We start from the raw sequence: 17,444 nt of genomic DNA on the forward strand, positions 1-17,444 counted from the left end.
ATCGTCAGTCCCTCTGTCAGAAAATGCCCTGATTAAAATCAGGCAGGCATCTTTCTAGTCTGACTGTGCTCTGAAATCCTGGGTTTCTCTCTGGTTTGTCTGGTCTGGTTTGTCTGATTCTAATTTCTGTTTAGTTTTTGTTTAATGTTGTCGAAAATGTGATTTTTAAGGCCTGAATTAAGTGTTTACATGCAAAAATTAAAAATGCCGGCTTTTATATTGAAACACAATGGTTTCATCCATATATTTTTTGCTTTAATATTAGAAATTATAAGAAGAGCTAATTTAAATTTAACTTTAATATGTATCCTTAAGACTTACTAATTTGGTTAATACATCATAAGGTGTATTCAAAGTTTGAAATCTGCCTGACCTGTGGTGGCGCAGTGAATAGAGCATCGACCTGGAAATGCTGAGGTCGCCGGTTCAAAACCCTGGGCTTGCCTGGTCAAGGCACATATGGGAGTTGATGCTTCCAGCTCCTCCCCCTTTCTCTTTCTCCCTCTCTCTCTCTTCTCTAAAAATTAATAAATAAAATAAATAAAATTAAAAAAAAAAAACAAAGTTTGAAATCAAATAAGAGTTCAAGTACTAGGATTAATTAAAGTTATATGTTATACTTGTGTTTCTCTGTTGAAAATTGTCTTGTTTTTGTATAAAAATATGCTCAAATCTGTAAAACTAAGGAATTAAGTCATTTAAAAAATTTATCTCAAGCTGCTTCAGGCAGTTGGCTGCTTGTAAGGCCACATCCTGAAAAAGGAGGCAATGAGGAAAGTGGGAATTTAGTTCCTCTGATGCCCTATAATAGACTTAACAATACAAAAGACTTTTAGATATAGAAGCTGATGCATCTGTTATTACTAAACAACATTAGTTTTCTTTTTAGCCCATTTAGGCAGTAGTCACTAAGCTGCAAGGCTTAGGGAAAGTCCTTAACAAAGATCTAAGATTTTTTTACAAAAGGAAAATAACAAAGATCATTTGGCCTCTGATAAAAATGAAACATTTTTCTTAATTTATAAATAATTAAAATATTATTTATATTATTTATAACATTTATAAATAATTAAAAGAGCAACTTTTTAAATTACAGTCTAAACTTTCTGGCATTTTTTATATTCACTATGACCAAATTTCTGTTAAAGCTTTTAAAGAGTTAAAAACGGCTTGCTCCCAGTATAGAACTAACTGTCCTTATATGCAGGTACTGCTATACTTCTTCATAGACTCTGAATGTTTTATCTCAAAAAATTTAGAAATGTTAGCTCAGACTGTTCTTTCAAAAGTGAAAGTGTTACAATTTATGACTTAGTAAGAGAATCAGGCTTGTATTCCAGCTAATTGGAATGCTAATGCTAACCCTCTTATTAATATTACACAAGATAAATTTTTAGATGGACAGTTTGCTAATTTATAACAGCAATGTAGGCAAAATGTAGGGGTGAGGATTTGCTCTTATCTCCACAGATATGGGAAACCAGTAGATACCTTCCAGAAGACTGAAGCCTCGGCATGAGTCAGAAATAGAAGAAAGGGAGATTTGACAGTTAAATAAACTTACCCAGGAGGCAAAAAATGTTTTACTTAAGACTAAAACTTCAAAGACATCTTTGACTCTCTTTCTAACAATGCTAGCTGTTATGTCTATAACAATAAGCAGAACTAACTATTCTTACTAAGTTTATATTACTTCCACAAGCAAGGTTGAATAGCCCAACACTGTATCAATATTATGTAAAGCAACCTTTAGAAAAAATTCATCAGAAATATCCTCAATCTTAATAATCCATTATATAAATGACATATTAATGGCATGTAAAGATAATGCTGAACTTTTAGTCATCCTTAAAGATGCTTCTGAAACCTTAAATCAGTATAGTTTAATTATAGCTGAAGACAAAATTCAAACACCCTGTCCTGTTAACATTGTTACTGATTCACAATATGTAGAACTTATAGTTAAACTTCTAGAAACTGCTTATATTTCAAATGATAGTTCTAGATTGCACAAATTGTTTCAAGAGTTACATGTTTTATTGTAAAACAAAATTTGCCTGTCTATATAACTCACATTTATTCTCATACAGCTTTACCAGGACCTATGTCTACTACAAATAATAAAGTTAATCAATTACTCATTAGATCAATAGAAATAGCTACTAAATTTCATACAGAGACTCATACAAATAGAAAAGGTTTAACGCAAAAATTTAAAATGACCAGGCAAGAAACTCGGAATATTGTTAGAAACTGTCCTCAGTATAGTATTATAAATGCTCCTCCATTACCGAGAGGAATGAATACTAGAGAACACAGTAATAACCTGTAGCAAATAGATATTACTCATATTTCTTCTTTTAGATAACTAGCTTATGAACAGTTTTATTGATATTTATTCTTCCTTTCAATAGGCCACACATTTGCCTAAAGAAAAGGGTGATTGTGTCATTCAACATCTTATTGAAGCTTTTAATGTTATAAGCATTCCTAAAGGAATTAAAACTGACAATAGTCCTGCCTATACATTTGCTAAATTTCAACAGTTCTTAGCATTTTAAAATATTAAACATACTACTAGAATTCCATATAATCCACAAGGACAAGTGATTATTGAATGCAGTAATTGCACTCTAAAAAATATATTACTTAAAAAGGAGAGAGAAGAAAGATTATCTCCTAGACTTATGTTACACAAAGCTTTATTTACTTTAAATTTCTTAAATACAGGAGAAGAAAATTTGACTGCTGCAGACAGACATTGGACAAAAAATAACAGTTCTAAGATTAATCAACCTATGTATTATAAAAAATGAGTAGAATGAATGGGTACCTAGTATTGTGAAACATTGGGGAAGAGGGTTTGCTTGTGTCATTGCAGAATCTGGTGAAGTCCTTTGGATTCCTGCTTGCAGAATTAAACTAACAACATGGATAAGAACAATAGATTCTTTCCATATCTGCCCATTGCTGAGATGAAAGAAATGAATTTCAAAAGAAGAATCTTACAGGTGCTGCTACTTGGTATTGAAAAGGCTAAAATACCAAGTTGGGGTCAACTTAAAAAGCTGACCTTTAATGGTAAAAAGATGCTACAAGCCACTCGAAAAGAAGAAAATGCTACTAACCTGTTTTTGGCAATGATTGCTTTGGTAACAATTCCGGTAAGTAGAGCTGAAAATTTTAGTTATTGGGCATATGTCCCTAATCCTCCATTAAGTAGAGCTATTCATTATGAAAATAGTGCCTTTCCTATTTTTGTTAATGACTCTAATTAACTTCCAGGACCTTTTAAAGATAGAGGTCCCTTAGCACCTTTGGAAGAAGGCATGAAATTAGAAAATTATACAACAGGAGTTGAGGAATTACCTATATGTGTAGGATATGAGCCACATTGTTTAAAGATAGAAGCTCAAGCTTGGCTCTTTATTGTCAAAAATAACAGTAAAGGGGAAGAAAAAAAACATTTGTTACAAGGATACAGATTTAAAAGTAATACATCTGTACATGAAACATCATAGATTAAAGCCCTCATGGTTCCACCAGAGTTAAAGTGCTGATTTAAGGTGGCATAAAAACAATGGTTTAATTATACCTGGTGGCCAAAGTAATCATACTATCATGTGGCATAAAGGAGGGATATCACCTCGAGCTCATCACATATAAAATTTAGTCCTATACAATATCATTTGTGGAAAGTAGCTATGGCACTTAAACATATGTCAGCATAGAAAGGAAAAGTCTAGAAAAATTATCCTTCTAATCATATTATGTTAATCTTTAAGAAAAATGAAACACATTTTATATCTGCTTGTGTTAGATTGCCTTATATGTTTATTATAGGTGAAACCAAAGAGACAGCTGAAAATTATTCAATAACTTGCAATAAGTGTGCTTCTTATACATGTACTAACTCTTCTATTCTTTTTAATGAAAATAGTCAAAGTCTTTACATTTTAAGAACCTGAACAGGAGTCTGGATTCCAGTACAGATGCATTGGATGTGGCAGGGTTTCCCTTCCATGATGCTGTTAAAACATCATATTAAGTCCTCTAAGTGAACCAAAAGACTGGTTTGGACTAATTATTGCAATCATTTTGGGACTAATAGCTATAACCACCATGGTTGCTGTATCTGAAGTTGCATTACATCAAAGTATACAGACTGTGGACTTTGTACAAAAATGGTATGAAGATTCTGAACAACTGTGGACTTCTCAATAACATATAAATAGTAACATTAATACTACAGTTAATTATTTAGAAAAGACTATGATTATGTTAAGAGACCAAATTGTTAGCCTGCAAAGACAAATTAAGCTAAGATGTGATTAGAATGTAACTACTTTTTGTGTTTCCACATTCCTTAAAATCATACTTATTTCCCTTAGGAAAATGTTAAAAAGCATTTGTTAAATCATGATAATATAACTAAAGAAGTTATTGAATTACAAAGACATATTCAGAAAGCTTTTCAAAAAAATTAAAAATTCTGACAGGTCAACCTATATTGAAGGAATTAATAAATAATTTATCGCAGTTAAATTCTATTAAACATATTAAAGGATTTTTGGAATCCACTGTGGGACTTTTTATAATAGTATTAATTCTATGTTTTCTTTTATATATAGTCTGTTAACTAATCAAAGCAAGAGAAATAAGGGATGAACGACAGAAGGCTGTGTTTTCTGTGATGCTTCATAACATTCAGCATAAACAAAAAAGGGGAAATGTAGTGGAATAATTCATTGCATGACCTTGGATGGGAACACAGCCAACAAGAAAAGAATGTTTTGCCAAAAGAATTGTTTTGTGATTCGAAGGCAAGTCACTGAAACAAGTCTATGCAACCGAAAGTGGTTGCTAGACTCTCTTCTCAGTAAAACATTCTCATAAGATTTTACTGCTCCCTTCAAGGCTATTCCTTGAGATAAAAGAAAGAAATGTGAGAACCATAGAAGCAATAACAGTCAATGCTTTTTGATATTGTATTGTTATTAAGCTATCATGCAGATGTATTCTTTTTGTTTGTTTGTTTGTTTTGTTTGTTTGTTTTTCTCTAGAAGAATGTTTCCTGCATGGTTTGTGTCCTCAGTCATTGTCCACAGGACTCAGAGAAGCTGTAGGAATATGCAGGTGCAGACTCAGGGCCCGCTTTCTCTCCAACGTTGTGGAAAAAAACTGTACTTCATGGAGCAGAGCCCTATGCTCCCCTTCACCACCTGGACAGAGCCCTGGGGAGAGTGACCTCCAGGGGATATCCACGTTAGTCAGATGTATTCTTAATTAAAGGTTATGCTTGATGCTATGCCAATTTCTAAGTAAACAAGCTTTTTGAAATCTTGTGAATAAAATTAGGGCACAGCATGAACTCAGCGCCATTTGCCTGAGTGAGAGGTGGTCCTTTGCTAGTTCACTAATATTTCATCTGCTGATCTCTCTCCCTGCAACCCTGACTCACAACAACATCTGCCAAATTCCAAAGACTTCCATTTTGTACCAACGATTTCTTGTTATGTAAAAAGTATTTTCCATGTTAAAAATGTATATGTTATTTCAAAAGCCTTTTGTTAATCCTCCTTTTTATTTGCTGTTTCATAGCCCTGTAATGTTGAAATGTTGGTTTGAATATTTGGGAAATATGTAATAATTGTTAATAATGTCTTTTTATGTAATGTTTAGTTTACTATCATTTTAAAGCAGTATTCTTCAGTGTTAGGTAACCAAAAACCCAGAGTGACAAACATTACTATTGATTAGCCTAACAGTAAAACTACAGTGTTGTATTGCCAGTAGCCATGGCCACCATCACAGCCACCTGGCTCACACAGGTTCACATTTGATTCGGACAGACAGTAATGAAAAAACAGAGCCAAGAACTGGTGGGCCGTTAGCTTTAATTCTAGCTTGCACCCAGCAGGCAAGAAATACACACAGTGGGAAAACACTTCCCTTTCCATTTAGGGCTTCCAAAGCCACTGACTTATCCAAGTATTCTTAGAATCAAGGGTTTCTACCTCACCAGTCTTATTCACCTCTGTTCTCCATCTCCTTCTCTCTGCACAAATGGTGCACTAACTGGTTTCTCCTTCAGCATTTCATCATCTTGTCTGCTTCTCCTCTCCTCCACATAGCCTTTCTCTGCTCTCCCCTCTAAAGCTAATCTCAGGAACTGAGAGAAAGTAAACTCCGGTCTGCCCTATTTTATAGTGTAAAAATCAAAACCATTAATCCAATATACAAATAAGGAAGTCTCTGATAAAAAGTCACTTATCTGAGGCATAAATGGGATTCCTCATAAGAGTGCACCACCCCCTATTATGCAACAGTCAAGGGTGTGGGGAAAAGCTTAGTTATAAAACTAAGCCTTAGGCTATAAGGATCCTGCCTGCTTACAGCCTGTCCCCTACACCCAATGCAAACTATAAGTGAGCAAACCTATATATCATATTTACAAACTTATTTGACAAACATTCCACCACTTTTACTCGCTTCACAATTGAATGCACAGGTATTCCTGCACAAGGAAATTAGGCACATTAAACAAATTACAACATCATGACAAATCATACAATTTCAACAATTATAAAGATACACTTTACCAGTCTTTGTGCACTTTGCCAAAAGTGCAAAATGTCCCCAGACTTCTTTCCAGCAATGGGAAAAGCTTTCCGGGGCAGGGGAAGGCCTCCAGTAAAGCCGCCCCATACCCCCATCAGGGTATTTTACATTATCCAAAATCTGTAAGTCCATCCAACAAAGGAGACAGTGCCCACTCAAGTCATAGTCCAGGAATCAGTCCAAGCACATGGGGTCTCAGCCATCCCCCTCATCCCTGCTATCCTGGAAGGTCTTACACTGTCCCAAGGAGGGGCACATGGCAATGGCACTCAGCATTTTCATCTATGCTCTAGAGAGCATGATGGCATTCATCCCTTTGTCCCCAAATCACAGACCTACCAGGGGAGTAGTAGGTACTACTTGCTACTGGGCTTTCATCTTCTGGAGACTGTGGATTGCAACTCCAGCCCGATTCTCCTCAACCTCCAAAGAGGAACTGAAAACATCAGCTCCTTCTGCCAGGTTTGAGCCCCCAGCCTCCTGCTGCTGCTGGCTCACCACAACGTCCAGGGCAATCTGCAACTCACAAACCTGTGATTCTTTCTCAAGCAGCTGCTCCATTTCCAAGCAAATTTTATTAGCCTGGTTGGCCTCCTTTTCTGGTGCTTGCTCCAGCTCCATGGTTGGCATCTCTTCCTCCCACGTTTTCTCCAGCTCCTTCCACTGCTTGGTTTGAAGATCCTGGGCAGTCTCTTCCACAGAGCTCTTGGCTTCCTCATGCATGGCTGTAAAAGTCAGCCAGCCTATGGCCCCCAAAAGGACAGTCTGTCCTCTAATCCACACTCAAAGGTGGTGGTGGCTCCATATTAATCTGTATCAAATCCTGCCACACACTATGCCAAATGTATTGCTGGTAGCCATGGCCACCATCACAGCCATCTGACCCATGCAGGTTTGCATTTGATTCATACAGACGGTAATGAAACTACAAAACCAAGAACTGGTGGGCCATTAGCTTTAATTCTAGCTTGCACCCAGAGGGCAAGAAATACACACAGTGGGAGAACACTTCCCTTTACATTCAGGGTTCCCAAAGCCACTGACTTATCCAAATATTCCTAGAATCTAAGGTTTCTATCTCACCAGCCTTATTCACCTCTGTTCCCCATCTTCTTCTCTCTACAGAAACTCTGCACTAACTGGCTTCTCCTTCAGCATTTCACCATCGTGGCTGCTTCTCCTCTCCTCTACATGGCCTTTCTCTGCTATCCCCTCTAATGCTAATCTCAGGAACCAAGAGAGAGCAAGCTCCTGGTCTGCCCCATTTTGTAGTGTAGAAATCAAAACCTTTAATCCAATATACAAATAAGGAGGTCTCTGATACAAAGTCACTTATCTGAGGCAAAAATGGGATTTCTCATAAGAGTGCACCATCCCCTATCATGCAACAGTTAAGGGTGTGGGGAAAAGCTTAGTTTTAAACCTAAGCCTTAGGCTATAAGGATTCTGCCTGCTTACACTCTATCCCCTACACCAAATCGAGCAAACATATATATATATATATTTACAAACTTATTTGACCAACAAGGATAAATAAGGTATGTTTTCTTAGAATGTAAAAGAAATTTATAATTAAGTAAAATATATAATTTATTGGTCATTCCAATTGGTGCTTGTAACTCAATCATTAGAATGTAAGACATAAATGTAACAGGAAATAGTTTAAATCCTTTTCTCCCAAGTGGCCTATAAAATTAGAAAGCTCAGAATTCTCTTTATCAGGAAAGCCTTAAGCCCTAACAGGACTGTTAGACAATCAAGACCACCTCAAGAAAATGTTTCTAGTTGCCTAGCTTAAGTAAGATTCTAGCTCCCAAGCAAGTAAGGAAGATTTGGACACTTTCCATCCGTTTCTATTAGCCAGGATCAGAGAAAATACTGAGGAAGTCAACTTAGCCTTTACATAACAATCAGCTCTAGAAATTAGAAATGAAATGTATTATAAATTTCTAAAGGGTAACATCATCAGCTGCTAAAAATAAGTGAATAAAATTAAGCATTTTGGAAGGGGCATTGCTCCTCCCTCAATCACATAGCTCTGCCTGGCCTCTAAAGATGACTTGTTAGTCAATAACAAGTAAAATCCATGAAAGAAAGGAACAACCTAAGACAGGTACATTCAAGGGGGGTCATGAGGGGAAGGCTTATAAACTAACAAAGGTGAGGCACAAAACCTCACCCCAACAATGCAGAAGCCTGAACCTCTGAAATAGTGGTTTTATCCACTAACAAGGGCACCAAAAGAAGCGAGACCCCCGAAAGGCTCAGGAACAAACAACTGAAGATGCTACCTAAAACCAGTGGGGTTTCTAGAAAATTTGAGTAGCTTTACAAAAACCCCTGTTGCTAAAGGTTTATTCACAACCAATTAGAAAAAGATTTTGCCAGCAGGAAAAGGAATAATTAAAAAGCCAGACTTAGAATCTACTGCAAGAGGCATAATGTCCAAGTTTTAGTTTGTACCCAAGTGAATACTAAGCAAAGTAAAAAAATTGAAAAAAAAACAGAGAGACAGGAACTTTCCCAAGTAAACATTTAGAAATTCTAAGAATGAGATGGCACTCAAACACCAGGTGTGCAGGCTTTGTTAGAGGAGAAAGACCTGCTGGGGCACTTCTCCAAAAGAAGAGCACCAGTACAAGCTAGGGGGATGAATTTTATAGGGTAAAGGAGAATCTCGAGCAAGTGGATGTTGAATCAAAAGTTTTGGTATGTCTGGAATGCTCCTCCTTGGGGTGGCTTGCCAGCTTCTTGGAATCCCTCTGCCTCAGGGGTGATAGTCCAGTAATTAAGGGTGAGGTCTGACAGATAAGCGGAACACCAAGAGGGTAGTTTAGAGTTCCTGGTAAATTCACGTATCTATCATTTCTCAACTCTGTGGTTACATATAAAAGAAAGGCAGTTATTAATTTTATAATATATGGTGAGGGTGATGAGAAAAAAGAGGAGAAAAAATTGGAAAATTATTGCTTCTTCTGGAGAGAATTCAAGAAAAGAACCTTGCCGGCCCTGGCCGGTTGGCTCAGCGGTAGAGCATCGGCCAGGCATGCGGGGGACCCGGGTTCGATTCCCGGCCAGGGCACATAGGAGAAGCGCCCATTGCTTCTCCACCCCCCCCCCTCCTTCCTCTCTGTCTCTCTCTTCCCCTCCCGCAGCCAAGGCTCCATTGGAGCAAAGATGGCCCGGGTGCTGGGGATGGCTCCTTGGCCTCTGCCCCAGGCGCTAGAGTGGCTCTGGTCGCGGCAGAGCGATGTCCCGGAGGGGCAGAGCATCGCCCCCTGGTGGACAGAGCGTCGCCTCTGGTGGGCGTGCCGGGTGGATCCCGGTCGGGCGCATGCGGGAGTCTGTCTGACTGTCTCTCCTGTTTCCAGCTTCAGAAAAATACAAAAAAAGAAAGAAAGAAAGAAAGAAAGAAAGAAAGAAAGAAAGAAAGAAAGAAAGAACCTTGCCAAGCCAAGTCCCTCATCCAGTTAAGGAGGTCATCAATTTGCATGCTGTAAGGTCTGAACCAGGCGATGTCTTCAAAAACCTGAGTGAGGAAGTAAAAAAATTTCGCGAGGTAATAATTTTTAGTTGCTTGCTGTGAGTGCCGATTGAACAGGGTGACATGGTGATACATGGTCTCCTGGATGAGCCTCATGAGATATGCTGGTCTGGTTCCTCTCAAATGGGAGGACATGTGGAGATTTTTAGAGATAGGGAGCCTGTTGGTGTAAGTTTTAGAAGGACTGAGTATGTGTTTATGTGTGGTTTACAAGGAAGGGGGTTTGGAGAACATTCAGGAGGGAACTTCTCGAGCTGAGGGGAGGCTTCTTCCTGCTGTCATTTCTACCTATTTGATATTTCCCTTGTGAAGTTCTCCTTGGGGTATTGGGGAATAGGAGTGTAGGAGGATTTGATTGTAGGTAATCCTAAACAGTTCTCTCATCCGGGCCTGTAGGAACTTGATAAAGAAGGGGGCAAGCATTAAAATTAGGTACAAAATTAGAATTCATTCTATAATTGGTGCTAGCATCAAGAATAAGGAATTTTTCCACCACTGTTCAGAGTAGGAGTGTTTTTATAGGGTTCCAGACTTTTCTGTTTCACGAGGGCAGGTTTTAGGGTTGGTGTGTAGGGTTAGGTAGATTTTTCCAATTTTCTAATTGGTGAAGGTCTGCATGTGGTTCTATAAGAAACTAGTGAACAAATGTAAGAGGCAGGGTCCAAAAGTTAGAAAAATAAATAGGAGAGTGAGTGGACCAATGAAAGGCAATAATCAAGACACCCAGTTTGTGTGAAACCACTGATTCCATCTTTACGAATTCGCTGGATTTGAGAGAGAGAGAGAGTAGGAATAAGACAGGGCAATGGCCAGTCTCCCTGCCCCCAGACCTACTTATTTAGAGATTCCTAAAGCAACAAGAAGAGGAATTACCTGTATAGCTAATTTGTTCCTTCGATTGAGGGGTAGTGTACTAGAAACTGGACGGGGCTCATGGGGTGGGGTTTGGTTGATATTTGGGATGAGATAGGGTACAGGTTTCTGTCCAGTTAGAAGGGAGACACATATAGGTGTTATGCCATTTTTCTACTTTAGTAGCAGTGGGAGTTGTCAGGATCACGGTGTGTGGACCTACCCATATGAAAGTCAATCCTTGGGTGATGTAATACTGGAAGTTCCTTTTGGACAGTCTTTGAACAGTTTGCTGAGTAACCTGTAAATTCTGCAAGTACTTAGGGAAAGGGTGATTACATTTCTACACTTTGCAGTTAGAGTTTAAGTCCTGGTGACCACTGCTTCCAGCTGAAATTAGCAGCAGTTTCCAGCCTACAATAGGCATGGGGCATTGAGACAAGAGGAATAAAGGAGATAATATACATTAAATAAAGCAACAAAATCAGATTGTCAATACCCACAGTAGAGATCTTTGAGGGATAAATAAAATTCAAATATTCAGGCAAGGCATAGTAAATGGCCCTTATGTTTATAAGAAATGAGATCAGCTTATCTGCCACTTGGAAAAAATACTTTAGGCTCTTGACGGATGTCCTTGGCCCACCTGGGTCCACCATAGCTGGATAAAGCCTGCAGTCCCAGCAGAGACACTCTCATAGACAGCGGAAACTGACTCCATAAACCCTTGTAAGTTAACCCTGAGAAGGACGGCATGCCCTGCTCCAGCCACAAACCGGAAGCTGGTTGGTCTATGCATGGTTAATACATAAAGAAACTCACTAAGGACTCCCTTTTAATCAGACTTTGAGGACAATGGGAAACTGAGGTAAAAGGAAAGCCAGCTTGGTTGTCACTAAAGGTTAAAATTTTTTTAAGAGTTCTGACGAAAAAGTGTAAGAATAAGATGACACTCGAACACCAAATGTGCAGGCTTCATTAGAGGAGAAAGACCTGCTGGGACACTTCTCTGGGAGAAGGGCACCAGTACAGACTAGGGGATGAATTTTTATAGGGTTTTGGAGAGCCTGAGGAGGTACTGAGTCAGAAGTTCTGGTATGTCTCCTCCTGAGAATTTACTGTTTTTGGCTTTCTGGAACACTCCTTAGGGCAGTTGACCAGCTTCTTAGAACTCTTCTGCCTCAGGGGCGATTATCCAGTAAGTAAGGGTGAGGTCAGGCAGTCAGGTGGAGCAACCAAAGAGCAGTTGGAATTTCTCGTAAATTCATATATCTATCATTTCTCAACTCTGTGGTATGATAAAAAAAAAAAAAAAAAAAAAAGGAAAATCAGTGGGAGGAAGGAGAGGGTATGGGGTTCAGGAAGGAAGTTTGTCTTGGACCGGCTATCTTCTGGAGCTACTTCCTGCTATTCTCCCTATAGGGGGTCTCCTTCATGAACCCTTCCCTGGGGCAGTTGGAGTAGGGGTTGTAAAAGCATTTGATTGTAGGTAATTCTGGAGATTTCTCTCATTCAAGCCTGCAGGAATTTGATAAAGGGACAAGCATTAATATTAGGCACAAAATTAGGATTGGTCCTATAATTGGTGCTAGCATCGAGAACAAGGGGTTTTTCTACCATTGTTTGGAGTAGGGGTGTATATATAGGATTCCAGATTTTTCTGTTTCGCGAGGGCAGGTTTCAAGGTTGGTGTGTAGGATTTGGTAGATTTTTCCAATTTTCTAATTGGCAAAGGTCTGCATGCAGTTCTGTAAGAAACTAATAAACAAACGTAAGAGGCAGGGTCCAGAAGTTAGAAAAATAAATAGGAGAGTGACTGGACCAATAAAAGGCAATAGTCAAGACATCCAGTTTGTGCGAAACCACTGGTTCCATGTTTACGAATTTGCTGGGCTTCAGAGAGAGAGAGAGAAAGTGGGAATAAGACAGGACAGTAGCCAGTCCCCCTGCCCCTAGACCTATTTTTATAGAAAATTTTAAAGCAACAAGAAGAGGAATTACCTGTATAGCTCGTTTGGTCCTTAGATTGACAGGTAGTGTATTAGGAACTGGAAGAGGCTCATGGGGTAGGACAAGGTTGATATTTGGGGTGAGATAGATTAGGGTATAGGTTTCTGTCTAATTAGTAGGGAGTCACATATAAGTGTTGGTCCCACACAAGTAGAAAGCCTTTGATTGGGTGAGGTAGGTTGAAAGGTGAATAGAGAATAGAAGGACAAGGGGTCAGTTTTGTTTCTTTGTTTCTGAGCTCCAGATGGTCAGGGTGGAGGAAGGAGTCACCCCAATAAGTGGGGAGAGTAGAGGATTTTTAGCTAGGGTGACTAATTACATAGTCTTTAAAAACCAGTTTTCTGACTGTTCAAATTTTTTTTTCTCTGAATTAAAAATCTTTAACTAATTAAGTTGACTTTTTTTTTACCCTAGTTTCCCTTTTCCCAAAGTCTGATTAAAAGAGTCCTTAGTTTTTTCATATACTCGCCATATGTAGACCAACCAACTTTCTGTTTGTGGTTGGAGTAAGGCTGCCATTTTTCTACTTTAGCAGCTGTGGGAGTTGTCAGGATCACGGTGTGTGGAGCTGTTCATGTGAAAGTCAGTCCTTGGGTGATGTAATGCTGGAAGCGCCTCTTGGACAGTCTCTGAACAGTTTTCTGAGTAACCTGTAAATCCTGCAAGTACTTAGGGAAAGGGTGGTTACATTTCTACACTTTGCAGTTAGAGTTTAAGTCCTAGCCACCACTGCTTCTAGCTGGAATTAGCAGCAGGTCCCAGCCTATAATAGGCATGAGGCATTGAGACAAGAGGAATAATGGAGATATTATACATTAAATAAAGCAACAAAATCAGACTGTCAATACCCACAGTAGAGATCTTCGAAGGATAAATAAAATTCAAATATTCAGGCAAGGCATAGTAGATGGCCCTTATGTTTACAAGAAATGAGATCAGTTTATCTGCTACTTGAAAGAAATACCTTAGGCTTGTGAACGATGTTCTTGGGCCTTCAGTGGCAATTCCCAGCATGCTGGGCAAGGTCAGGTCACACGTAGCTGGAGCAGGGCTAGAAGAGACTGAACCCTCCTTCCATGGAGCAAGAGGGTAGCTTACCTTCTCATGTCTCTTTTCCCCAACAAAGACATGTCAACCAGTGGGGCTGGGAAGCCTGGCAGGCTTCAGTTCAATTACTTTCTTTCCACTCTTGAAGTAGGGCCCTGATGGAATCCTATGAAGCCTTTTAGGGTGCTGGAGCCTTTAAGAGCATATGCCAAAAGCTGGTATTTCCTGACCTCTTTTGGGGCCTTATTTGCCTTTTCTGTTACTCCCTTGGCCATTATAGACCTTAAAAGCCATGCTCAGAAGATCTCACTGAGGGGCTGGACTAAGAGAGGAAAATTAGAAATCCAATGACTAAAAAAGCCTATTAGACTGAGGAAAGAAAAGATTTGATCTGCGGTGGTAAGTGGTTGGAGAATGCTGAGGGTCTGAGTTCGATCTAGGATGAGACCTCAGGTGATGGGGTTAAGGCAATGCCAAGATAGACTATGGACTAAGAGTGAAATTGAGCCTTAGCAGAGAAGATGTGATATACCTTCATAGCGAGGAAGAAGGGTGGTGGTATGTCTCCTTGAAGCAGGCAGGGAGGGCCTGTAGAGGAGTAGGATATTTACATACTGTAAGAGAGCACTAGTTTTGAGATTGCATGCTGCTAAATCCTGAACTAGTGCCTGCCCAAACAGGTGTGGGCTGTTTCTAAACCACTGGGGTAAGACAGTCCAAGTAAAGGTAAACAGAAAGTAAGAGTCAGGGTGTAGAGGAATGGTAAAGAAGGCATTCTTGAGGTCTAGTATTGGGAAGTGAGTGCTGTTTGAGGGAATGTGTGACAGTAACCTGTAGAGATTAGGGACTACTGGATGGAGGGGAACTACCGCCTCATTGATTAGGCATAAATCTTGTACGAGGCAATAAGCCCCTGAAGGTTTTTGAACAGGAAGTATGGGGGTATTGCATGGAGAGTCCGTGGGGATGAGTAAACCTTGATTTAAGAGTTTGGTAATTATTGGTTTAAGGCCTTAGAAACAGATTCAGTTACACATTAAACAAAGACTTCACATATAGATTATAAATTAAGAAATTTAAATGAGTGTGCTTTACTTGTTTCAATTAAAATTATATTAGAGATATTTTCTGACAAAGAGACAAAACAGATTACTTACTCACACAGCTTAATAGATAACTCTGCCTTTTTAAGTTTTTCGAGATAGCAGGGAGTTGTCAGCATAGAGGGGAGGAAGAGAGAAAGCAGATGGATGGACAGTGTGAACAGCTGGATGGAAAGAAGGAGGGTCAAAATATGCAGGAGGAGGGGGAGGGTATTAAAGTCCTGGTGGTAGTGCCATGTGGTCACAGGAGTCAAAAAGATTTAGAGCTCTGAGAAGAGGGGAGAGGATGAGGGGAAGAAAGACATAGCTGTAGCCAAAGCCGGTGGGCTGCGAGGAATGGGTCAAAGAAGAAAAAGAGACAGAGTTGCCAATCTGTAAGGAGGGAGGAGGGGTTTAAGAACACAGTGGATAAGAGAGGGGCCCCTGGCCAGCAGGGGATGAGAAAGAGAGAATGGTATTTACAGGTGAATGAGAAACAGGATTTAGCGAAGAGAGGAGAGGGGGCTTTCTAGAGGGAAGAAACTCAAGTGGGAGAGATTTGCAGAGGGACCAGAGAGGGGTTCCAAGAGAGGGGTGCAACTGGGGGTCAGGCAGAGGGGGAGAGAGTTGGGAGTCTGTGGAGAAGCAGAGATTAGGAGCAGAGGTTTGAGGTGAGGTTTCTCTGGCCAAAAACGGCCTGCGTGGCCCTGGCCAGTTGGCTCAGCGGTAGAGCGTCGGCCTGGCGTGCGGGGGACCCGGGTTCGATTCCCGGCCAGGGCACATAGAGAAGCGCCCATTTGCTTCTCCAACCCCCCCCCCTTCCTCTCTGTCTCTCTCTTCCCCTCCCACAGCCAAGGCTCCATTGGAGCAAAGATAGCCCGGGCGCTGGGGATGGCTCCTTGGCCTCTGTCCCAGGCGCTAGAGTGGCTCTGGTCACGGCAGAGCGACGCCCCGTAGGGGCAGAGCATTGCCCCCTGGTGGGCAGAGTCTCGCCCCTGGTGGGCGTGCCAGGTGGATCCTGGTCGGGCGCATGCGGGAGTCTGTCTGACTGTCTCTCCCAATTTCCAGCTTCAGAAAAATACATAAAAAAAAAAAACGGCCTGTGTGTAGAACAAGCAGCACAGAAATTAAGGACAGGAGAGAAGGGAGAAGAAAAGCCTGCATGTAAGGAATTTCTGAGACCTTCCCAGTCCAGTGGCAAAAATTATCTAGGTCCCTCAGAATACTGTAATCAAATGTCCTGCTTTCAGGCCAATGGAAGTCATTGTCTAATTTGTATTGGGGCCACACCGTGTTACAGAAGAAAATGAATTTTTTTGGCTTAAGGTCAGAGAGCCCCAACTCAGTGAGGTTTTTTATGAGACATCCTAGAGGGGTCTGGTCAGAAGGTTTAGACTCTGAAGAGCCCATAGTGGAGACAGGTAAGCAAGAGGGGGCGTCCCCGCCTTTTGTCACTGCCCCAAGAGGAGAAAACCCCGTGTGGGTGTGCCGTTTCTGTTAGAGGTCGTCACCATCTGTCAGGGAGCTCCGAGAGAGACTGGAGAGGTTTGACTAGGTGCCTAGTCTTTCCATGCAGTCTACTGAGACTGAAAGTCAAAACCCTCAAAAGCTGAGGCATGTCAGAGAAAACCGTCTGACCAGAGAAAATTTTGTGGAGGAGAAGCCGACCGGGGAAGGGGAAAGGAGAAACTCCTTACCTTCTGGTCCGGCAGGGGTTCAGGACAGGGTTAGACTGCCAGCCAATCAACCTACAATTGCTTGTCTAGGCTTCATTTGGACAGCAAAGAAGGATCTTCCGGCAACCAGTACCCTGTCCCAGGCTTCGGCACCAGATGTAAGAATGAAACCGCACTTGAACACCAGTTGTGCAGGCTCTATTAGAGGAGAAAGACCTGCTGGGGCACTTATCTGGGAGAAGGACACCAGTACAGACTAGGGGCTGAATTTTTATAGGGTTTGGGAGAGCCTGAGGAGGTACTGAGTCAGAAGTTCTGCTATGTCCCTTCCTGCGGATTTACTGTTTTTGGCTTTCTGGAACACTCCTCCTTAGGGCGGTTGACCAGCTTCTTGGAATTCTTCTACCTCAGGGGCAATTATCCAGTAAGTAAGGGTGAGGTCAGGCAGTCAGGTGGAACAACCAAAGGGCAGTTGAAATTTCTGGTAAATTCATATATCTTTCAAAAAGAAATTATATAATTTTAGTAACTAAAGGTGTAAGGTATGGAAATACTTTTGAAAAAGAAAGGAAGTAAATTGTTATAAAAGCTAGTTATTTCTAAATAATTAAG

General features: G+C 40.5%; 1 non-coding gene across 1 annotated transcript; it reads right to left on the reverse strand.

Moving 5' to 3' along the window:
• Window positions 1–5,065: 5,065 nt before the first annotated feature.
• On the reverse strand, window positions 5,066–5,270 carry LOC136377861 (small nucleolar RNA SNORA73 family). Its single transcript, XR_010746477.1, has one exon. It is a non-coding gene; the product is annotated as a small nucleolar RNA SNORA73 family (small nucleolar RNA).
• Between the last annotated feature and the right edge of the window lie 12,174 nt (window positions 5,271–17,444).

This window comes from Saccopteryx leptura, chromosome 6 (genome assembly GCF_036850995.1).
Source record: "Saccopteryx leptura isolate mSacLep1 chromosome 6, mSacLep1_pri_phased_curated, whole genome shotgun sequence".
Classification (NCBI taxonomy): domain Eukaryota; kingdom Metazoa; phylum Chordata; class Mammalia; order Chiroptera; family Emballonuridae; genus Saccopteryx; species Saccopteryx leptura.